Source organism: Morone saxatilis, unplaced genomic scaffold, assembly GCF_004916995.1.
Source record: "Morone saxatilis isolate NCDOM2014 unplaced genomic scaffold, NCSU_SB_2.0 Contig23, whole genome shotgun sequence".
NCBI classification, from domain to species: domain Eukaryota; kingdom Metazoa; phylum Chordata; class Actinopteri; family Moronidae; genus Morone; species Morone saxatilis.
Window position 1 is genome coordinate 17,441,500 of NW_023339796.1, and position 7,373 is coordinate 17,448,872.

The following is a 7,373-nucleotide window of genomic DNA, read 5'->3' on the forward strand; positions in this document are numbered from 1 at the left end:
CGATTTTAACAAGGTCCAAGTTTATAGCAATCTGTTATTAATAATGCGACTGATCAAATACACTGTCTATGATCACATCGCTGAGCAGTCTTAAAAGTTTTATATTTGGTTGGTTTAAAAATTGGGCCAATAAGAGGAGCGTCATCTTAACTTTCTTAATATGACTGTGCTCTCGCAGTTTGCCAGCTTGTGAATTAGCAGATCTTGTACACAGAAACTGCAAAACTGTTCTGGGGATTTGTAACTTCTAGACTCACGCAAGTGGGCACATAGTCCAAAAACTAGATGTCTATAATGTCTGGGTGAAGGTAGTGCATCAGGATCTGTAATCCAGTCTTGGTCTGTCAAGTCATATGGATCTATGTTGTTTATTGTTCTTAGTTTGTCTGTTGCTGGCATTATGATCTAGTTTTTCACATTAGGGTCTGTTCTCTTTTCCCTTCTTCAACTTATTTAGCAGTTTTAATCAACGTTTTAGTCAGACAAAACAGAAGGTAAGCAGCTAACTACAGTAGCAGGCACAGGTAAGAAAGCACGTTCCTTACAAGATGGCACCCCAGGCACAACACAACATGCAACACAGCATGACGTGCCTTCACATTCCCTATACCACACACACACACGGTCGGTGCATATGTTGCTAGCTAGCATACATCTAATGTCTGTCTGTTTAGTTTAGCCTGTTAGCATGCTACAAGTCAGGGGATCAGCAAAGTTTATGATACAGATATGAATGTCTGTAGGAAAATTAATGGCACATCAAAACCGGCACTATGCACTAGAGGGAACCAAAGCCAGAGGGAAGCAATTTCTGGGAACCATTAATGTCTATACCACATCTTGTGCCAATCCATGTAGATAGGTAAAAAAATTAATGAGAAGCCGAGGATGACTAAAGTCATTAGATTCATTCTCTGAATCATCATCCTCATTCATTTAATTACAATTTCTTGACAATCCATCAAATAGTTGTTGAGATATTTCGGTCTGGAACCAAAGTCATGAATCTACCATCAGATTGACAGTCCTATCCCTAGAACCACGGCAGTAATAAAAATAAAAATACAACTGACTTGATTTGGCTTGACTTGAACTCAGACAGACCAAAAGAAATCATAGGAATGAAACTGTCTTCCCCTCAAATTATTTCAGCTTTGAAAACGTGCAAGAAACTGTAGCTCCCCACATTGCTTTCTGTCACTCTGATGAGTGACTCTTCAAACACTCCCATGCCCTGGTTATGCTGCATTGTAAGCCTGCCAGTCGAAGCTTTCACTCTTAATTTCCACATACATTCATCAGACACAATAACAAGGCTAATTTCAGGGTAAATAATTGTCACCTGCCCGTGTTCCTCGCAGTGGGTGTGTGTGTCATGCCTTTAATGACTCCTCACTCTGCTTCCAAACACTGCAGGACCTGAAAAGCAATAACAAGAGAGAAAGTAGGAGAGTATCTTCTTTGAAAGTGAAATGTGTCTTTCCTCCCTGCAGGTAAATGTGTCTGTGCTATGAGCATGCACATTTTTCAGATGATGATGATGAAAGAGCAGTTCAAGTCTGCTTGAAGATGAAAGAGATGTCTGTGTTCCTCTCTGGATTCATTACTCTCAATTCAGGTGTCTTTTACACACTCCTCTCCTCTGTTATACCTCCTTTCCACCTTTCTGTCTTCACCCATCGCTATTCAAACCCCCCACCGAGCTGTCAGATCCCAGTCTCCATGGCTCAATGGAGTCATCTTCACCCAGAGACGTCCACTAATAGGATCACAATGATGCTCAAAGGACTTTGATGGGGAAATTGAGACAAATCGGCTGAATTTCACAGAGGTTGTTGTATGGTGCCACGTTGCACTAACTGATTTTCTTGAAGCAAATCTCATTCTCAACATTCAGGGACTTAATAGACAAATGAATCCTTTGCAAAACGCATTTTTTCACTCAACTTAATAAACTGAAGGTCAAATCTGCTTGAATGCTTACATTTGCAGGAAATAGGAAACAGGGTTTGTCAAACATTTTCTTGTGTTTTTGTTTTTTTTCCCTTCTTGCCTTCACTGATGTTCTAAAGATGATTATGCTGGGTAAATTGGGCAAGGTTTGATGGGTCAGGCTGCTATTTTTCGTTTTGCTTTGTTTTGCTCCCTTATGTTTTATTTTGTTTTTGTTTTTTTGCTGAATTCCGCAATTATATTTTCTGACAGGCTCCTCATCGGATCTTGGTTGGCTTGTCTCTGTAGATTTCTTTCAGACAGACTTTTGTGGTGAAGGGCTATACTGTATGAATAAATCAGCCATCAAAACTAGTTGAATGCCCAGTTTGCAGCTCACACACTGTAATTGGGTTGAATATACAATATTTAACTTCACCTGTATGTCATGGTTGTCTGAAAATACTTTTATCACAATGCAGGTATTGATGATGAGAGGATGATGAAACGGCACAATGGATAGAATTCTGTTGGAAATTATAGAGTGAAAGTATGAAGTACTTACTTCATTCTCTGTCTGCCGCACATGTTGCCATTAAGGCAATATGACAGATAGTGAAAAGAAATTACAGGGAACAAGGCTCAAGAATGACAGTCTACCTGACGGTCTAACCTGACGTTGCTACGCAGTTAGTCATCCTGATTGACTGTCTGACAGAGTTCATAACCTTGTCTCTTTTCTATCTGTCACTGGCCATCCTCCTCATGTGGCCCAATCGTTTCCTGGCAGGAAAGGCAGAAAGAGAGGAGGAAAGAAGACAGCGCCTGCTCTCAAAACACCAACATCTGCAGGGTCTATTTCACGGATCGTAAAGCATCAAAGGCGTGCAGGGTGACAACAACTGCTCTGACCAGAGATACCGTCCTCATAAATCATCAAGAAGATGATTGAGTGATTTAGGAATGATATCCTAAATTCTGTGACCTGTGTATCCCACTTGAAGTTCTGAATGAGATAAATGAAAGTGTTTTGAGGAGTGATGCACCGTGTGAATTTCGAGAATGAATCCCCCAGAACTTCCTGTAAAACAGCTCACACATTTGCATTACTGTGGAAAGGCTGTAAAAGCATATGCTGTCTAAAATGTATAAAAAAACCAAAAGCCTTATTAATAAGTGAGCCTCAGTCAATTGGCGGTCTGTGAGGACAAACAAGTGTTTTATTTCAGGTAAAAGCAGCAATTCAAATTGTACGCCTTTTTCAAATGTTAACATTGGATTTTCATTATATAAATCTTGTGCTCCTCCAACCAAGGGCATTGACTGACCTCTGCTATGCTCAATTTGGAATGTGTGTTGAAAAATGATCAATGAAAAAATCATTTTATTTACATTGAGTGGTGCTCCAAAGCCGCTGATATTAGAAAAATTAAATTATTTCAAATATAAATTGCTGCTGTACTATTTTAGGGCTGTTATTGTCCTTTTTTAAATAAAAGCAGAATGTGTGCATTACCACCATCTTCCACAGTCCAGGGGTGAAACCTGGCAAGCTTGTTGTACATACTGCAGCTAACATATGAGTGAAAAATACAGATTTATTCTTCTTTTCTGTCTTCACTAGGCACATGACTCAGTACTTGTAATAAGTGGTGAGTAGTTCAGTATTTTAAGATTTTATGCTAAGCTCTAAAAACATCACCAGTCATGGAAACCATATCGAACAACAGTGAGAATAAATTAAAGCTGTGGGCCATAAAACCAAAACAATGTGCTGAAAGATGCTAAAATGCTGAGAGTAACTGCAGTTAGTTGATAATTCTCAGTGTGTTTGTCACAACAAGCAACTCTTTTCACAATGTACATAACCAATTAATTGTTAATATGAAAGTAATGATTAGAACAGCTTTAAACTCCAACAGCCACGACTCATGATAGAAACATTTCAAAGCAAATCATTTGAATAGGCATGGGAAAACATTATCCGAATCACTTCACTTCTCTCTTAAAGCCATAAACAAAAAAAATTGTCAGTTTTTGTGTCAGTTTAACAAACTTGGTAAATTAGTCTCCAACAAACCCAGCTCCCTGCATACTGTAGACCTCCAGTAGCGCTCTGAGACACTCAGAGGAAGTTATATAAGCTCCTCCCTGTAGGTCTGTCAGTTTTTTCCTCCAAACTATGACTGAGAGCTGAACAAAGAGATCTAAATGAGGACCTTTCATCCTTAGAATTTTTGATGTGATTAATATTTCATACATTTCTTTTAATAATTTGTTTAGCATTATTTTAGATGCTATATGTTTAGTAAGGGCTGAAAATATACCTAAACACCAAGGTTATGGATTGATTTATTGATGTAAGTGAAAATAATGATAGCATGGTTTACTTCAGTAATCTATCCTTTATTAATGCTAGTGTTCTGATTTTTTAATATACTTGAATGTTTCCTTCATTTATTCATTCATCCATCTGTCCCTGTTTGATTGCCACTAATACATTGTTGGAAAGACTTTAGGGTGTATTGAAATGTGCTCCCCACACAAGATGTTGTTTGCAACATCACTACTATCATTGTAGTTTGTAGCCACATAGTTTGTACAGACTTCCATGGTCCCCAGAGGATGAATCCCTGAGACTTTGCTAATCTTCTGACTTTTCCTATAGAACCACCAGCAAGTCCCCCAGGAACAGTACAAATGAGTCTTTGTATTATAAGAATTTAATCAATCCAATACAATTTTCAAAAAGTGTTAAGGAGCTGCATGATTATTTTACTCCATTCATGCGTGTAGGGAGCCAACAGCAAGTTATTCTTATTCCAAGAGTCTCAAACATGCATGCTCTCCACCGGCTCAGCTCTTCAGGGTTTCTGAAGGAAACAGAGACATAGACACAGTCATAACCCCATGAGCAATTTTTATATGAATGAATGGGGACGTCTTGGAATGCGGTATCCAGTTTTTGGCCACCTGCATGTCAAAATATGACTTTGTCCAACTCTTCTGTTTATGACCAAATACCTGCAAAACCAAAGACATTCCCATAAGTCACCGCTTAACTTTGTGTTTAGGTTTAATTAGCATCTAACATATTAGCATTGTCACTGTGAGCTTGTTAGCATTTTGATGTTGGCATTCAGCTCAATGCACCTGACCTCACAGAACCGTTAGCACAGTTGTAGACTTACTGAACTCTAATTTGGTAGAGGACCGAACCATATAATTCTGTTCTGTATGTAGAAAGACTCCCATTGTGACCCTTCCTACCCTTTCCTGTTAAGTCTTTATGGAACTGCATATTCTTGTCACAGATAGGAACTGGGAGAACTACTTCTGGCTACAGGATACTGAAACAAATGTTCACTAATGCGTACTATTTTAATTGAAGGCAATGAATGACTGGCTCTTATGATTAACCTGCACCTCACCTTTACACAGCATCAGGAAACAGCTCTTATCTGTGTATTATGGTCATAAGAAGTATTTCCAAAATAACCCCAGTCTCTTAAGACATGTTATCTTCCACTAACGCGACATTACACTCATATAAGGTGTTCACTAGTGATTCTTAATTAAACATGATCAGCACAGGCTAAGTCTTCATTTCTGTCTTGATAAGCCATAAGAGCTCTTCTGGGTAAAGCGAGAGCTAACATGCAGTGTGGGGGGATTACAATTAGCTTTAAGCTCTGCTTCGTTCCTGCTGCCCTTGTTCGTCCTCAGCAGTCTGTCCTTAGCAGGCTGAGACGCCCCAGTGAGTTGAGGGAACATGCATTTATATCACCAGTGTGGTCGTTAAAGCTCTCCGGAGTTTTCATCTCACTCCAGCCTCAGAAACTGACATTTTAAGCTGCGTTGCAATTAACTGGCTGAAATTTGGGTTGGGCTTCCAAAAGGACCGTTACCATATGCTAATTTGGCAACTGAAGGCTTGGTGAATTACTTAAGGGGGTGAACTATATGTAAGTTTTATTACTGCTATGGCAGATGCTTAATGACCCTTAACAATGATAAAATATTTTATAATGATCAAACTCTAAAAATTCCAGGCAGGGGTGCTGCAAGATGGGTGGAAGGAGACAAATAATTTAATAGCCCTCTGTCTGTATAGAGCTCAGAAACATTTTCGATACATCATAAAGACAAAATTGTGTAGTCTCCAGGGGCTCTCATGTCACATGTTTCACTGCAGCCCAAAATTCGTATCAGTGCTTCTGACTGACAGCCTGACACAGTAGGAATGTTTTAATATTGAAAGTAGCTTCCATGTTTCTCAGTGTTTCTAATTAAAATGCTCCATTATGTATGCTGAAAACATACAAAGCTCCCAGAACAATAGCAAAGTCGTGACTTGTGAATATTATACTGTACCTGCTCCCACTTTGGCTGGCTGGCTGACTTGTATCACTTTTCTGTGAGCAACGAAAGATAAAAAACGTTTTTGGCATGTTGGATTTCTTAACAAACTGATATATCTTTCATGAAAACACTGCAGTCTATAATCATTTTGATCTTTAGTGCTGCATTTTAAGCACAAATTCATTCATTATTGCAAAGTAAATATGATAAGATTAGTGATATTCTCAGTGTCGCCTGCTGAAAAAGACTTCTTTGTTATAGCTAATGGTCCTATATGAGCTCAGTGCTCCAAATAGCTCCCTCTTACTGAAAAAACTATCAAAATCTCTTTGGATGGTAGACAAATCACTTAAGTGGCTTTCATCTCTATTTATGAAATTACCCTTTTAGCTTAAGTGCTCTGATGAATTTGCTCAAAACTGAACGTACAGAAGATGTATTTTTCCTCCTTTCTTTCTTTTCTTCCTTCCCTCGTGTAACTAATTCTCTTTCCACATTTCCAGAAAATTACTCGGATTTCGGCCAATAGTTAACATCTGATTCACAAGCAGTACTGTGAGCACATTGTAAACTTGGAGCTCACAGTCAACAATAATTAACTTTATTGTCTAATAAGTGCAGGGAATTTGTCTTTGTTTCATCAATCAGCGTTATTATTACACTATTGGACGTCCTCAAAAATGTCACCTGTTTGTTGATTAGCCATGATGTTGGGTGGTCGGTCTAGTACTTTCATCCAGACTTAAATATTTCAACAACTATTGGATGAACTGCAGTGAATTTGTCTTAATTAAGACAAAATAAAGCTTACTAACTTTGGTAACATAAATCTTTATTTTCATTTGTCCAATACTGGTTCATGACTAAATACCTGTAAAACATTCCCATCACTCTGCTGTACTTTGGGTTTTCGTGCTAATGAGTCAATGTTAGCATGCTAGCGCACTAAATTAAGGCGGTGCACACTGTAAAACCTATACCTGCTAAATCAATATGTGAGCATTGTCAGTGGGTGTATGTTAGCATGCTGTTAGCATTTAGCTCAAAGCACCGCAGCACAGAGCTGCTAGCATAGCTGT